The sequence below is a fragment of the Alligator mississippiensis genome, chromosome 7, assembly GCF_030867095.1.
Source record: "Alligator mississippiensis isolate rAllMis1 chromosome 7, rAllMis1, whole genome shotgun sequence".
Taxonomy (NCBI): Eukaryota; Metazoa; Chordata; order Crocodylia; family Alligatoridae; genus Alligator; species Alligator mississippiensis.
Genome location: NC_081830.1, coordinates 86,458,102 through 86,474,630, shown reverse-complemented (window position 1 = coordinate 86,474,630; position 16,529 = coordinate 86,458,102). Strand labels below are relative to the sequence as shown.

The window sequence follows — 16,529 nt, the reverse complement described above, 5'->3', positions numbered from 1 at the left end:
ACCGCTTGGCCCAGGTCACCCTACTCCACGCGTCCCTCCACTTCTCCCTGTCCAAGCTCGCTTTCGGGGCTCTTCCTCTTCCACCTTATCCGCTCATCTTCTCTTCCTCTTTCGGCTGTGCCGCCCTTCCTGGCTTCAATGGCCTGCCCGTGCGTTTCTCCCACCTCCTGCATCCAGAAAACCCACTCCTGAATTTACCCGTCACTTCTCCCTGCTTGGGACTTATCCTCTTTGAAAAGGGCTGCAAGCACTGGTCAATGAACCCGTCTGGATTCACGCCATGTAGGAGTCCAGGCCCGCGGTGCATCGCTTGGTAAAAGTTAGGAGCAAGTGGAAGCATCGCCTAATAATAAAGAAAAGGGTGATTAGCAACCACAGTTGAGTTTTGGATGCCGGAACTGCTGCTGAGCCCTGCTTGCTGCAAAGCATTACATGAGAAAATACAATGATTTTTTTTGCAAGACTCTAACGTGTCTCAGCCTTTGCAACCCAGAGAGCTGCAGCCTTCAGACCCAAGTTGATGCTTAAGCCCTTGATAGAGTTATCTACCTAATAATAACCCTAAAGAGTGCTCTGCGCTTGGCAGCGGGCCAGACCACACGCTGCCTTGCTGCAGTTTATTTTGTATTTTTGTCAGACGTGGAAACGTTGACTCGAGGAAATTCAGAGTCTCCGTGAAAACTGTCAGCTCAGACTTTTTTTTTCTCTCTTTGTTTTTGAGGAAATGATTTGTGGGAGGGGGAAGAAGGAGGGGGAGGAGGGAAAAAGTCAGGTGGCTTCTTGTTCCCTTACTTGGTTTCTACTCTTCTCATCGCCAATCGCTGGGAAAGAGGCTGACCCTTGCGGTGGAAGCAAGGCTGCCCTCCCTCCGTCCAGCGTGGAGGAAGCAATTGCTTGCATTGACTCCACCGGCTTAACACGGGCTTTATTCAAGACTGTGCAGAAAGGGACGTGCACACAAATAAGCAGGGACTCGTGCATTTTTGTAGGATGAATTCAGGGCACTTGAGCAAAGCAGGGCGTCCACTGTCGAGGGCTGCTCTCAGGGGCGAGGGATCCAGCATCGGTGGGGGTCTGCTGGGGAAAGATGGCCCCCGTCGGAAAGGACGGGTTGCTCCAGCGCTCCGGAGGTTCGGCACGCTTCGAACCCGAGGACCGAGGGCGGCTCCGCAAGCTGCACGTTGGGAAGGAGCACGGCCTCGGTGCTGAGCTTTCAACAGGCCACGGGCCACGAGTGCAGAACGGCCGCCGTCCGCGGACAGGAAAGGGGCCTCGACCTTGAGAGCGGCTACGGCGTGGATCCACGCGGGACAGGAATGCCCATGGTCCGGCCCGGGGGGCCTGGATCGATAAGTACACACACACACACACACACACACACACACACACACCCCCAATCCACAACCACTGACACACACACCCAATCCACAACCACTGGTGCACGCACACACACCCCCAATCCACAATCATTGTCACACACACCCGATTCACAAACAGCCACACACACCCGACCCACAACCACTGCTGCGCACACACACACCCCCAATCCACAATCATTGTCACACACACCCGATTCACAACCAGCCACACACACCCAATCCACAACCACAGTCACACACACCCAATCCACAACCACAGTCACACACACCCTAATCCACAACCACTCACACACATGTGATTCACAACCATTGGCACACGCACATACACCCCCAATCCACAACCACTCACTCACACACACACACACACACACACCCCCGATCCACAACCATTGTCACACATCCGATCCACAACCAGCCACACACCCCTGATCTACAACCACAGTCACACATACCCAACCCACAAGCATTGGCACACACAATCCACAACCATTGTGTCGCACACACTTCCACACCCAATCCACAACCAGTCACAGATGCAAACACACACACACACACACACACACTCCACAACCATTGTCTCACACACACACTCAACCACTGCCACATACACACACACACTACCCACAACCATTGGCACACACCCCACCCCAAATCCACAACTATTGTCAAACACACACACACACACACACACACACACAAAATTCAAAACTATTGTCACACACATACACACACACACCCCACCCCCCAGATCCACAGCCGTTGCATGAGGCATAGCTTCACCCTCGAGACCACACGCACGTACTAGGACACAACTATCATCAGTAACGTATGCGCGTGCCTGTACCGTATCGTTTGTACACGCAGCCCCCCTGCATGCGGACATTTGCATTGCATCACATTTGCGCAGCCCGTGCACCGTAATGATTCGGAGCAATGCCACACCAGCAGCGGGCCGGGTCGGCCAGTCTTCCCGTGAACTGCCCTTGCCCCTGAGGATGCCCAAAGACCAGCACGACCACGGGGCATCGAGCCAGCGAGCGCCTGACCTGCAACCACGAAGGCCAGATGTTGCGTCTCTCTCCGAAAAGACCTCCCGGGACACCTCGCAGAATACACAGCCTACACCTTTCCCACAGGACCCAATTATTTAGCTATTTGCTACATTTTTGTTGGCAATTCATTAGCTGCCCTTAGGGTTGCTAAATTTTTACCGCTTTATAAAACCCCAAACCATTTGGGCTTTTATTTCTCTTTTTCAGTCCATGACTCTATTTGCTCGGTAAACAGCCCTGTGTGTGCTTTGGATCAAATCATATTCTGTTTCTGCTTCATCAGCCTAGAAACAGAGCAGTATTTGGCAACCCAGGGTAAACCATTTAGATCACTATCTTGTGTCTCTCCCTGCTATAATAGAATAATATATTGCAAAATACTATACAAGCTGCCTGCTCCTGGAGAGCTGCTGTAAGCCAGAGATTAAATGGGAGATTTTTTTTTGTTGTTGTCTGTACTCAAAGATAATGCTAGTCGGAGTGCGTGCTCGTGAACTCGCTGAGCTCAGAGGTTAAATTCCTCCTCCCAAAAGCGAGTTGTCAGCACTGATGGCTCTTCCTTAGCCCGTAGCGCAGGTTGTATAATCGTCTCTTTGCTCAAGGCCTTGTGCGCACCTCGTGAAAGGGACGCTAATCATTTTTCAAAAAAAAAATAAAAAAAGGAATACACATTTCAGAGTCGTCCGAACAGTCAGCCAAGGTCACAACGGGATAATTTGATTGCTCAAATATTCACGGAGGGTGCAATCTGCTGCGCCGGGGCAGACGGCTGGTTGCATCCCGGCGGTAGCAGCAGAAAGATGCTTCTAGGGAAGTCATTTTGCAAGGGAGGCATTCATTCCCCCCCTCCGTTTTCCCAGCAATTCGCCCCGAGGGCGTGTGGCTGGGCCGCGAGGAGCAAAGCCGAAGGAGCACTAGGAGGTTCTCCCATCTCCCTGTAAGTTTGTGCAGTTTTCTGCATTACCTAAAGGCTCAGGAGGTCGCCCGCAATGGTCTCCCTAAATTCGAGGTTAGGCAGCTACAGATCATGCGCACCTGCGAAAAAAAGAAAGCCATACAGATGGAAGAGCGGTGCCTCTCGTGAGCATTTAAAAATGGGAATGAAGGGGTTAGAGATCGTTCTAGGCAAGAGGCAGGGGCAAGGGCTTTCTCTGCCACAGTCCTCTTCTGTGGCCTTTGCCATGTCACTTAGTCCTTCTGCACCTCCAGTCCTCAAAGACATGAGCATAGTACTAACTGATCTCCCAGGAGCAAGGCCCAGATAAGCACAGCTCCTACGGGAAGGAAAGCCGTGGAAGTACCTACGGCTACATCTACACAGCCAAAGGCAAAGCTGTGCAAGGGCTCTTTGATTAGGCCGTGTAAAGCACAGCCACGTGTGCACATTAGCCCTCCACCCGGGCTAACTGGCCCAGCTGAGACGCAGTATATTAGTTGAGATACACCAGCACGTTCATACATGACCTGAGCTAGCTTAGGGGACTCTGCAGGCCCGCGCTGGGCTACGTAGACAGCCGAAAAACGGTCATCTCAGCACAATCAGCAGGGAAGGTGACACACCTGAACAAGGCAGGTGGCGTTCCCCACTGCCATCCTATGTTAGTTAACAGCAGCACATCTTATGCGGGTAGCTGAGCTGCCCAGGTGCTTTCTACCAGCTTCCCCCGTTGCATTTGGCCTCCTTCCCGAAAGAAGGGCCACAATCGGCATGTCGACTGGTTGCACGCCACACTCCGGGTGTAGACCCGAGCTAGCAACGTGCGGGCCGCTTCACCACGTCCTCTCTCTCCCGCCACCGCTCAGATGCCCCATAGCGCCAAAACCCGGAGCATCCTTTTGCTGGGCCAGCTCCACGTCCCAGGCCAGCCGAGCTTGCAGCAAAAGCGGAGGAAACAAAGAGAAAGAAACGGCCGTCTCCAGCTTCCGGCACGCTAACGGCGTAATGGATTGCATCGATCTATTTGCGGACCGGCTCGTTTTTAAATCAGCTTGGCCCCTCTTCTATTTGTGCCGCCCTCAATTACGGGCTGTAACAAAGGAGGTGAGATAACCGGCAATTTAATAGAATGGGAGCTCGAGTTTTCTTCTCCTCGAGTGGCATGCTGCATGGCGGCTGGAGTGAGGGCCACGAGAGGCAGACTTCATCCTTCAGCCCCTTTGCACTTGCTGGCGATAAGTCTCTGAATACGGAGGGTGAGCGAGGGCGAGGGGAGGGAGAGATGAACGGCTCGGTTCAGGAGTCCCAGCACCGACAAGAAGCAGACAGATGGGATGGGGCCTATTAAACATCTACCAAAAGGACTATAAGGGTATTGGGGAAGCGACTGCCAAGAGAAGAAGGAGGCCTTGCACAGTGCTGTTCATGGAGACCAGTGTCCCCATCCAAGATAAATATCTACAGGTCTTGGAAGGGCAAAGACGTGAAAGAAAAAAACGGAGGGGTCATTTAAAAAGGGGTGCGACTCTTCCATAAAAGCGGAGGGATTAAAAGAGGCCAAAAAGGTAGGTCAAGACCTTGATTGCTGGGACCTATCAGACCTGGGGCCTGGCAGAAGGCCTATGGTTTGATTAGGAGGCATTGCACACGGTGGGAACATGGCACGCAGCGCACAGTACGCAGGAGGAAGCAGATGGTTCGATGACTCTTCTCCAGCTCGGCCCCCACGACCCTCCACTTGCACGCGTTTGCAAACCTGACTTGTCTTCTGCTGTAGCGTGGATGTGCCGCAGCACGGCACCAACCCAGTATCACTGGGGGACACCCTGATATCTTCCTACCCCGACTCCTGTCCTACAAACTAGCCCTTTCAATGGCTCGGGGACGGACGGAGGCCAGCGGAGCAAAGAGGCCAGCTCCCCGGGCTGGCTGAGCTGCAGGAGTCAAATCCTCTGTCGAAACGCCCGAGGACAAAATGAGCATGAAGTGGAGGCAAGCAATGTATTTCTGCGTCTTTTAAACTCCTAGCAAGAGAAGCAAGCGAGGAGTGTCCCTCATCGTAAACACCTGACCAAAGTCAGCCAGGTCCAAGCCCCAACTCCAAAGTAACCTCTGGTCCCGGGTGAGGTTTCATCCCAGTGAACGAATTGCAACCAGTTGAACCCACAACCAAGAACAACCTACATCATCTACACCAGCAGTCTCTCCTGCCCAAGTGCAGGGGGCTGGACCCAATGATCGCAAGGTCCCTTCCAGCCCTTCGCATCTATGAATCTCAGCCTTCAATGCCCTGCATAATCCTACCCTGCATTATTTTTCTCCTTTCCTCCACCTCCCTTCTAGGTTTCCTCTCACTCTTCTTTCTCTCCAGCACCTCTCCTCTCCTTCCCGGCAATCCCCAATCCATCCGCTCCTATGCCTGGCGCTGCCCCCCTAAAAATCCCACCTCCAAAGCCTTTCTTCCAGGAATCTTGCCTTATCTTGCTTGCCTCTCCAGCAACCCCTCACCCCCCCGGGCTGCCTTACCTGGTCCTGACATGCATGCCCTGTCTAGCTCGGACTGCAAGCTATCCAGGACAGGGATCATCTTCCTCTGTTTGTCGAGGGCCATATACACTTACGGGGCTGTGTAAGTGATAAATTAGTAATAGCTGCATTCCAAGATAGCTCCGCATGCTCCGGCTCACTCGGTGTTTGCTTTCTCTCTACAGCGCTGCTAATCTACAGCCAGCTGCCCAAAGGACTTTTGCTCCTTATCTCTTATCTCCCTTTTTTGCAAGGCCATTACTTAAATTTATCAGTATTCTTCACAAAGGGCCGAGGCGGGGAGGTGGACAAACCTCAAGGGCTTTACCGATACAGCTCACCCCCAACCTCAGCTCTGAAGACAGACACAAGCTTGGGGGAACGGGGCTTGCGCCTCTGAATTTCAAACGGGGTCTGTTTCCACTTGCACAGCCTGAAGCAGCAAGTCCGTACAGCTACATCCTTGACTGCTGGAGGTAAGGGAGCTCCCTCCAACTCTATGCAGAGTTACACCCCGCATGGACCTTGCCTTCAGACTCGAATGCCACAAGCACACCCGCCCTGTGCATTTTGGCATGCGTTAAAATAAAAGGATTTCCCTGGGGCGAGAAGAGACAGGTTAAGGTAATGAACAACTGCGTTGCAAGCCATGAAGTTGAATGACCCCAGGAGAAAAACCACAGGCTTGAAATGTGAAGCTGTAAAAACACTGTGCCCAGGTCCGTGCAGAGCTGATTGAAGTACCAGGCTGGCCATGTTGGCACCGTCTCAGCATTATGAAAAAGCTATCCAGCAGGATTAGGGCTTCTTGACAGTCAGCAATGTGAGACACTCGGTCAATAGGCTAATAAGGGCAAGATCCTCACCAGACAGTCCACGCATAATCAGCTGCTGGATCCTTATCTGAACTGAACCTCGGGCCTTTGAGTTGCATTAACTCTTGCAGCGCCCAGATCTCTTGCCTTGTGCAGACCCATAGCTTGGTACACAGACAGCTGGCTCAGATCTATCCCCCCCAGCTATAGCTGGCTCATTCGCCCTCCCACTCCTTCCATTTGAAATAACCTTCTGCATCGGCTCCAAATCGCAGGCATCGTGTCTCAACCATATTGAGGCCTCTTCAGCTTTCGACATCTGAGAGAGAGCTTTCCCAAACGACTCCAGGAACAACGTGGCCTTCCAGTTACAGCGTGGATGGCAGGCGTTGCTCTCTTGCATGACAAGGGCCCTCATTTAAACCCTCAGCAAACACTTTGAAAAACAAGGGAATGCGGGTTCACAACTTCCAGGGACACCAAAGGCACTTATTGTCATCCTTGCTCCAAGGAGGGGACGCGGTGATTACAGACAAGCTGATTAGCCAGGAGCTAGAAGTGGTCAACAGAGCGGTCAACCAGGAAACAAAGGAATGCCTTGCAAGAAAAATACCCTCTGCTCTTTCTACAAGTGCCTTATCACTGTTACCTGTCACCAGCTAGCATCGCAGGACGGTTGGGCTAGCAAGGCCCTCAGGAGGTCACTGCTAGTCCAGCCCCCTGCTCAAAGCAGGCTCACCCATGTCCGAAGCACCCTAGACAAGCGTCTATCTAGCTTATGGCAAACGAAGTGGCACAAACAACCCCGCCGTGCAACTACCTGGTGCAATGACCCGAAACACCACGAACATCCTGACTTGGCAGAAGTAAAGCAGAGGGACGAGGGCACTGCTAACGTCCTGCATTGCATGCACAGGGGGTAGTCTGTTAAAATACATTTGAGCAATCCAACAAAGAGGGCTACAAGGCAAGGTGAGAAACCCCCAGAGTTCAAAAAAATCCTTTTCAGCCCCATGTAGCAACCAGCAAAGGCTGGGACGACGGAAAAACCAAACGCTCTCCGCTCTGCATTGCAAGGTAGGGACTGCAAACATAACTCCACCTATCACACACCCTGACGGGAGAGCCAGGACTCCCCTTTCTGGCACCCGATCCCCTCCACAACCTTGTCCTGGCCTCCCAACCCTGTTTTATAACCCCGATGGTCTGCTGTTCTGCACCCAACTTCTACCTGCTCTCTCTCATGATGTCCAAGCAATGCAGGTGCAGGGAGATTGAAGTGCCAGCGGTCAAAAAAAGGCTGGGGAGATCTGTCCAGAAGTTTTCACATCACACCGGTCCCCGTCCACAGGGAGGAGCTGGTGGCTGCGCTGCTGTGTAATGCGTCCGCCAGCCGGAGCTAGAGACGCAGCCGAGGCAGGATGGAGCGAGGCACCTTGCACAAAGGCACTCTGAGCATCCACTGAGGGTTCACACTAGCAAATGCCTGGTGAGCTGTGAATTCACATCCCCTCCCTTACTGAGCACGGCACCCATATACACACACCGAATGCCCCAGACACCCCGTGATGAAGTCTCCTTGCGGTGTACTTGCACAGCCCTGCAAAAGCAGCTGCTAGCTATTCACCTGTGGCTTTCGTGCAGCCGTATCGGGCACAGTCACAGAGCCGAGAGGTGGACAGCAATGTGCAGAGCACATGAAGGCAGGTCCTTCGAGTGGCAGGGCTCTGGGGTTACCATCCTCAAAAAATAAAAATAAAAAAATTAAAAGACTAGTGTTTTTATGTGCTTCATTTCCAGGCCACGTCACCAGGACAGTATTTGCAGTGCCTGGAAGTGGCCTGGGTTAGATGGAGAGGGAGCCTGCTTCTTGCTGTTGCTTTTAACAAAATGAATCTGCTGTCAAAAAAAACACTTCTAAAAGCCCTGAAAGGGCTGCAAAAGTGCCAAACCTTGGGATTAGGAGTCAAGAAACGTGGGTGGCATTCCCAGATGCATGCCCCTGGGTAAGCTGCTCGGCGAGTACGGACGAACACAGGACTGTGAATTAAAAAAGGGATTGGGGAATTATTGCACATGAGCTACACTTCAGTAACCATATGCGGGCACTTGCTCTTGCCCCATGGCAAGTAGAAACTAAATGGGGGCTAGTTTCGGTGAAACGGGGCTAAATTGGCCCCTTGTATATCTTCTACTTAACCTGGGGTAAGAGTGGACACATGGGCAGTCACCATGCAGTAAGTCCCCATCCCTTGTTCATTCACTGTAACGAGCTCATTAGTCCACAACGTGCAACTACCACGTGCACACTGGGGTTGATCACACTTCCCAATCTCTCAGGAGCGTGACAAGATTTTATTCTTTGGGATCCCAAGATGGACAGTATCACACCTGTACCTATTTCCTGACCGATGATGGAAAGAGTCAACCCCTACACCAAAGCAATCAGGACTCGTGGTAGAAGTGATCTCTTTTATTAAACCAACTAGATTTTTGCAACAAAAAAAATTTTTTGCAATTAAAGAATTTTTTTTGTTGTTGCAAAAATCTAGTTGGTTTAATAAAAGAGATCACCTCTACCATGAGTCCTGATTGCTTTTGCCTCTACAGCAGTATGGCTACAACCTGGATACCTAACCCCTAGACCAAGAGATTCCTCCTTGTCCGGCCAAAGCCTCCACAAATTCTCCACCAAACCACCTTTTGCTCAAGGATGGCCCAGCCAGTTGGCTACAAGCTCTTCCTTGCAGTAAGATTTTTTTTCTAGGCAAATAGAGGGGTACCAAAGACAACAGCCCACTGTGAAATGATTGAAGTTCCCATGCAAACAACCCATTAGCAGAGTTCAAATGCAGTTTAAATTACTAGTTGTTAAAGTGCTCTTCAATTTCATGGTAAGTTTCCAAGGAAAATTACATGCTATGTACTATTTAATTGATTGTTTTCTACTTCTTAACATCCATTTATTCCCTCTCCCCATCTTTTTTTTTTCCCCCAGTTTCAAAAGATTATAATGACTTTTTTTTTTAAAAAGAAAAAAAAAAAAAGGAAAAAATACTGTCTGCGCTGATGAAGAGAGATTTATCTGAAGAATGAAGCTGTATAAGAGGGAAGCAGCTGTCACAGCGGAGGGCTCAGCTGGAACAGGTCTTTGTCATAGCTGCATAATAGAGGCCTGAAAATGCCCAGCAAACAAAGCTCAAGAATCGGCTTCTTTCCTTAATACAGAAAACTAGCGTTTCCAAAAACCCCACTGATCTTTGGAAATACAATCACCTCTCAATAGTCCAGTATCAGAGTTTGGGGTCGAGCAGATTACTTTCCCACTACAGAGAAATCGGTGAGACTGAGTCTGGATAATATTCTGATGTTTTACTTTAAATTGTATTTATGCCGGTTGGACCAGTCCTTGAACGTGGCGGTCACAAACAGCATGCAGGCTGCTTCTCTTGCAAAAACGTCATCCCTGTTGCAAGTCCCTGGGTCCTAGGATGCAAATGTGACCTAAGAATTGACCCCCGGTACAGAGATGCAAAGAGGCAGGAAACTCCCCTGCTGTTGCTACCAGCTGCCACAGAAGACCATACAGCAACACGTTTCTTCCACGATGGCACGTGGCTCCCGTGTTACGGAAAAGAGCTCATCAAACAAAGTGAAGCTCCATCTGGTGCTTCTGTCCATAGCAAGTTGCCCGGGTCATGTCAAAGAGCATTAACAGGAATCAATGGTATTAAATACACATGGGGCATGTCTATACATGCACATTAGCCTATTTTAATGCACATTAAACCATCACTCAAAAAAAAAACAAACCCCATGCTTATTAGTTAATGCACCTTCAAATAGGCTAATATGCATTAAAGCAACACTAAAAAAAAGGGTGCTCTTTAGTTAATGTGCATCAAGAGATGCTAATGCACATTCTCCTAGTACCTCACAACGGAGATACTAGATTTAATGTGCATTAACTGAAGTGTGTTAATGCATGTGTAGATGTGCCCACGGGTTTCAGTTTAGCTCAGCGCAATTTCTGGTGCTCAAAGGGCACGATGTTACTCACAAGAAGAACAATCATTTATGCCTACCAGCTCTTTTCAGCCAGTTTAAGACAGTTACAGAACGGCAGGCAGCACATTGTGGTTTGACATTAGTAGAAGAAAGGCCTTGTGGGAGCTAGGAGACCTGCATTTTATTTTCAGACTTCCTATGCCATCTTGGCAAAGCAACTTAGCCAACCTGTGCCTCAGTTTCTACACCCATAGAAATGGGTGTAGAAACTGAGAATACCTTTCCAGGATGAGAAGACCTTTCCTGGCTCCCAGGTTCAGCCCTTCGTGAAGGGCTCTGAAATCCTTACAGAGTGCAAAATTACATTAGAAAGAGGCAATAATTAGCTGTGCAAGGCTACTGCCCCCCATTTGGTACCGTGCCACATCCATCATCACGGGGCCTGAGAAACTCATCTCAAAGTACCAAACCTGGCACAGCTTAGTGTATTTTCAGCAAATACATAGAGCCAAATGCTGGAGTTAGCAACCTACCCAGCTACTGGGGAAAGAGCCTGCAGTGGGAGAAATAAGCCAGTGGATCTCAAGTGGATCAGTGGGTAGATCAGCAAGTGGATCTCAACCCTTCTAGATGCAAGGCCTCCCTCAAAAAATGCCAGCCGTCAAGCTTTCACTCGTTTCTTGCCAACAGAAAAAAACAGAGCAATTCTTCTCTTGCAAAAAACCCGGAGAGATCACAAGACAGAACCGTTTGTGACGCTCTGGATTGCTATTTGAGGACTCTGGGTGCATCTTGTGAACCGCGCGGAGGTGTTTGCACACGTAACAGTGCTAATAATGTGTGGCACCCCAAGGTGCAACAGCACCGCGGTTAAGAATCACTGGACTAAGCAAATCCCTTGCAGTGAACACATGCTCAGGCTTTTATGCATTTAATGATATATAAAAAGCAAGCTGCTTTGCTAGGCCAGCACCATGCCTCACAGATTATGGGAGTCCTTAGCAAGGCATACGGTAGATGACCGCTGAACCCAGATAGGATCATCCTTTCCCCAGTCTCCCATCCCACAAGGCTTTCCCTTATGGCTGTATGCACAGAGCTCAAGATGATCCTCACTAGGGCATCTACCGTGAGACCCTGCTTAGCACCAGCGAGCGCAGGATCTGCTCACTTCTACCAGGCAGGCTGGACCGCCAGCTCTGGGATGCAGTCCTCTGCAGTCACCCATCCAGCAAGAACAACCAGGGCAGCACAAGCTTGCTCCCAAACCCTGCCCAGCTCCGCATGACCCAGCCTTGACTGGGACAGACTGGCTGGGAGACAGGAGAGGACTTTCACCTCCTGGGTCTATTGACTCTTTGGCTCCCAGCTGGGCTCTCTTGACGAGCATCCTCCGTGGCGGTGAGATGCAGGAAACATCCACGGTGAGGTGGGAGAGTGGATACCAATTTGCACACCACGGTGAATCAGAAGTGAAGTGCTTGGCCTTCCCAATGAAATGCCTTTCAACTAGTCTCTCTCAGGACCCGTCTTGGGAATCATTGGCAATTCAAGGAAACCATGCATGAAACAGAAAAGAGACGAGCAAGGATGGAAATGCCTTGAGACCCGGGGCTATAAAGCCTAATAGGCCCCAACATCTGATGAAATAAACCCTCTGATGGCAACATCTTATGCTATCCACCTCTGAGTTAGTTAGTGTACAAGGTGCAAAGCGACTCCGTCCTCTGCCTAGTATGCTGCAGAAACGAGGAGCAAAATATCACCATTTTTAACACGAAATTGTGCATGTTTCCCCCCCAAAAGCATCAGGGCTGTGTTTCAAACGAGGGGGGACTTCTGAAACCGTCCCTACGTGAGGTCGCCACGATATTTCCAACCAGGGTGCAAGGCAAGGGCGGGCAGGTGAGCTCCCTGCACCACTATGAGAACGTACGGCAGACGACAGGGCTCCTCCGAAATCCAGAAGGACCGGATGCCACCGGCATGAAAGGACGCCACACTTTGCACGGGGAGTCAGGGCAGCCAAGCCACCGGGCTCCAGTAAGACGGAGGACACGTGGTCTCGCTGGGGGATGGCGTGTTTCCAAGAAGCACAAGCAGCAGAGGAAGCCTGCCTTTAGACAGAGGCGCTGGGCTGCGACTCCAGAGCAAGGTAAATTCCCAGAACCGCCGCCGCGTCTCCTGGTGACCTCAGGCCAAGTCACGATTTCCCTGCGTGTTCCCGGTGCATGACTCATTTGTTTAGACTGCAAATGCACCGAGATGGGGGCTCTCTCTTGCTGCGTTGGGACAGCAACCAGCGCAGCACGGCCCCGATCGTATCAACGCTACCTTTTAAAAGCAGGAAAGGCCAATGAGACCAGGCTCGAATCTACCTGGCGATCTGCTCGTTGGAAAGAGGAGGTGGGCGATGGTGACGGGGACCGGTCATCGGAGCTACCCCGTATTCACAGCCCTTGTAAACTGGACGGATTAAGGATGCGTCTCTCTACACAAAGCACAGGACCCGAAGCCAGGATGACAAGAAATCCCCCAAAGAAAAAGCACGCTACAGACTGAGAATCATAAAAAAGGAGGGTGGAAGGGCATCTAGTCCTTCCCCTGCTCCAAGCAGGACCAGCCCCAACTCCATCATCCCAGCCACGGCTATGTCTACCCGGGTCTTCAAACCCTCCAAGGATGGAGACGCCACCACCTGTCCGGGTAACCCGTGCCAGTGCTTCACCACTGTCCTAGTCAGAAAGTTTTTCCTAATATCCAACCTCAACTTCCCTTGCTGCAGCTTGAACCCATTGCTCCTTGCTCTGTGACAAGTGACACCAGGATTGCAGAATGGCGGACTCCCCATCTCAAATCCTGGCCACGCTTTTAGCTGCCACGAATAAAGCAGGAAGGAAAATGCTTTTCTTTTTTTTTTTTTCAGTAAGTGCTGACTCTCTGGATGAACCATAGTTTCCTTTCAGGAAAGGGAGATGGAGGGGGAAAAAACCTCAGACAGCTGCAACATCAGGCAGACTGAAAACTCGTACCAAAGGGGAAATGCAGAACAACAGGAAAAGCCGTGCACGGGACAAATCCCAGCTAGCTCAGATCAGCTGAGCCCCTGCAGCCTTCCACTGCCACGGTTAAATATTAACTTGTGCAGTAAAAATACCTGAGGGTTTTACGGCCCCAGGAACACCCATGGCTCCTTATGCTCATGCGACGCGCTGCACCTCCGCTGCGTCTTACCGGGCGATTGCATGCACCTCTTTCGCCCCACGGTGCTTTATTACCCTACGGTATTAACCTGGGAAGCCAAAGGGAACAGGCTGCCTGCCTGACGCCTGCTTAAACGCTCTCCTCACCTCCAGCCTACCACTAGGCCTCCAGAAATGACAGGCGGAGACGTTTGCTTTCATGCACAGCTCAGCGGGGCTCATCCTCACCGCTGCAGGATGGTTTCCGGGGTCCCTTTCTGCTCGACTCGTGCGCGGGAGCCTGGGCCCCGGGACACGGCACGCTTCATCCCCTCCCTAGCAAAACTCACACGCCACGCTTTGATGCAATCCGGCTGAGCAAACAAAATCCCAAGCCACTTGCTCCAGCAGCAGTGATGTACTTACTGGAGTTCAGCCGCGCTCCTCTCGCCGACGCCTTGCCTTCGAGCAGATTGAATTTGGAACGAGATCCAGGGTCGGCAGGAGAGCGGAAAGCTGACCACAACAAGCTCCCAAAACAAGGGCAAAAAGGAAGGGAAGGGAAAAAAAAAAAAAAAGGGAAAAAAAAAAAAAAAAACTTACTACAGGAATTCAAATCCTGCTTCCACTCAACCCTGAGTCACCTCCCCTCCCCTTCCAATAGATCAGAGCAATGGGTAAACATTTCCAAATATGGAGATCGGGACTCAAAAGGATGTCAGAAAAATCACCCGTCTCTGCCTGGCTTTGGCACTTGGAGGGCTTGCCCCTCTGGGGACATGCAAGCCGCTCGCTGCGGGCGGCGCAGGGGGACGCTGCAGGTCGCGGGCTCCGGCTGCGCTGCCGGCCTCAGCTCAGACCTGGGGCCCCGGCGCCTGGCAGATGGGGGGCCCGTTTTGTGCAACCCCTCCGCTGCCTGCACTGTTTCCCTAGCACGCAACTGGGAAAGCCTGGCAGACCGGGGGCCCTGTCCGATGTCCAAATGCCCTCCAAGTGCAAACCCTCGCATGCAGCTGGGAAAGCAGACAACACTATGCCCTGGGGACGCACACTTGAGACTCCAGAAGCACCGCCTCCTCTCCCCCCAGTGCCACCAGAGCCCAGCCTGGCCTTGCCACTTGATTCCAGTTAGCAGGAGGTCACGGAGCACTTCAAGGTGACCAGGGAGCCCGAGCCTCGGTCTACTCAGGCATCCACATGTACTCATCTGCAGACTATAGCACGGGGGGAGTGACCAAAACCAGCGTGTGCTCACAGAGGAGGCATGGCCCTCAGACCTAGGCTCAAATGCCCACCAGTCAGCCCCTATGGGGGATGCCCACCCTGGGCCCAAAGGAGCCATCCTAGCTCTGGCTAATCTAATCCATCATTAGGAGCCAACCTAGCTCTGGCTCATCTAGTCCATGCAGTAGGAACCATCCCAGCCCTGGCTAATCCTAGCCATCCTAGCTCTGGCTCATCTAAGTCCATGCATTAGGAGCCATCCCAGCCTTGGCTCATCTAGTCCATCATTAGGAGCCACCCTAGCCCTGGCTCATCTAGTCCATGCATTAAGAGCCATCCCACCCTGGCTCATCTAGTCCATGCATTAGGAACCATCCCAGTCCTGGCTCATCTAGACCATGCATTAAGAGCCATCCCACCCTGGCTCATCTAGACCATGCAGTAGGAGCCATCCCAGCCTTGGCTCATCTAGTCCATGCAGTAGGAGCCATCCCAGCCCTGGCTAATCCTAGCCATCCTAGCTCTGGCTCATCTAAGTCCATGCATTAGGAGCCATCCCAGCCTTGGCTCATCTAGTCCATCATTAGGAGCCATCCCAGCCTTGGCTCATCTAGTCCATGCATTAGGAGCCATCCCACCCTGGCTCATCTAGTCCATGCATTAGGAACCATCCCAGTCCTGGCTCATCTAGACCATGCAGTAGGAGCCATCCCAGTCCTGGCTCATCTAGACCATGCAGTAGGAGCCATCCCAGCCTTGGCTCATCTAGTCCATGCATTAGGAGCCATCCCAGTCCTGGCTCATCTAGACCATGCAGTAGGAGCCATCCCAGTCCTGGCTCATCTAGTCCATGCATTAGGAGCCAACCTAGCTCTGGCTCATCTAGCCCATGCATTAGGAGCCATCCCAGTCCTGGCTCATCTAGACCATGCAGTAGGAGCTATCCTAGCTCTGGCTCATCTAGTCCATGCATTAATCGAGTCCTGTTGAATTTTGATGCCCCACAAGGAAATGAGCTCTGAAAAAACAGAGACTCTCAAGCTGTGGGGGACAAGGAGACGACCCCACAAAGTGCACTGCTGCAGTTTTCCATGCGTTTGATCAGCGATTCCCCACCCCGGGCGGGTCGCCGAGCCCTGTGCAGGGGAGTGTGACCCTGCAAGGGAAGCAGGGAAGTGAGGACTGGCTTAGTCAGCCCATGAGACTGGCTGTGTAGTAACTCCTATGAGGCTTGAACGATCCCAAAATCTCTCCATCCCAGACACAGCAGCCCCTATAAAGAGGGAGCACCCAGTGTGTTTTCTGCCACCATCACAAACACCCTTCTGTCTCTGCTGGCCCACGGATTTCAGGGGAGCAAACCCCATTTCCCCTGCTCAGGAGGGAAAACCAGACTCAAACCTTTC

At 51.7% G+C, this 16,529-nt stretch overlaps 1 protein-coding gene across 4 annotated transcripts in view; it reads right to left on the bottom strand.

Moving 5' to 3' along the window:
• The window catches only part of LPP (LIM domain containing preferred translocation partner in lipoma), a 425,329-nt gene that overhangs the window by 377,614 nt on the left and 31,186 nt on the right, over window positions 1–16,529 (bottom strand). The window contains exon 1 of one of the 4 annotated variants that reach the window (XM_019499043.2): window positions 14,326–14,493. The exons of the other annotated variants lie outside the window; for them this stretch is intronic. The gene's annotated coding sequence lies outside the window, so the exon portion shown is untranslated. Of the gene's footprint in view, window positions 1–14,325; window positions 14,494–16,529 lie in introns of those variants that run through there. 4 annotated transcript variants of the gene reach the window in all.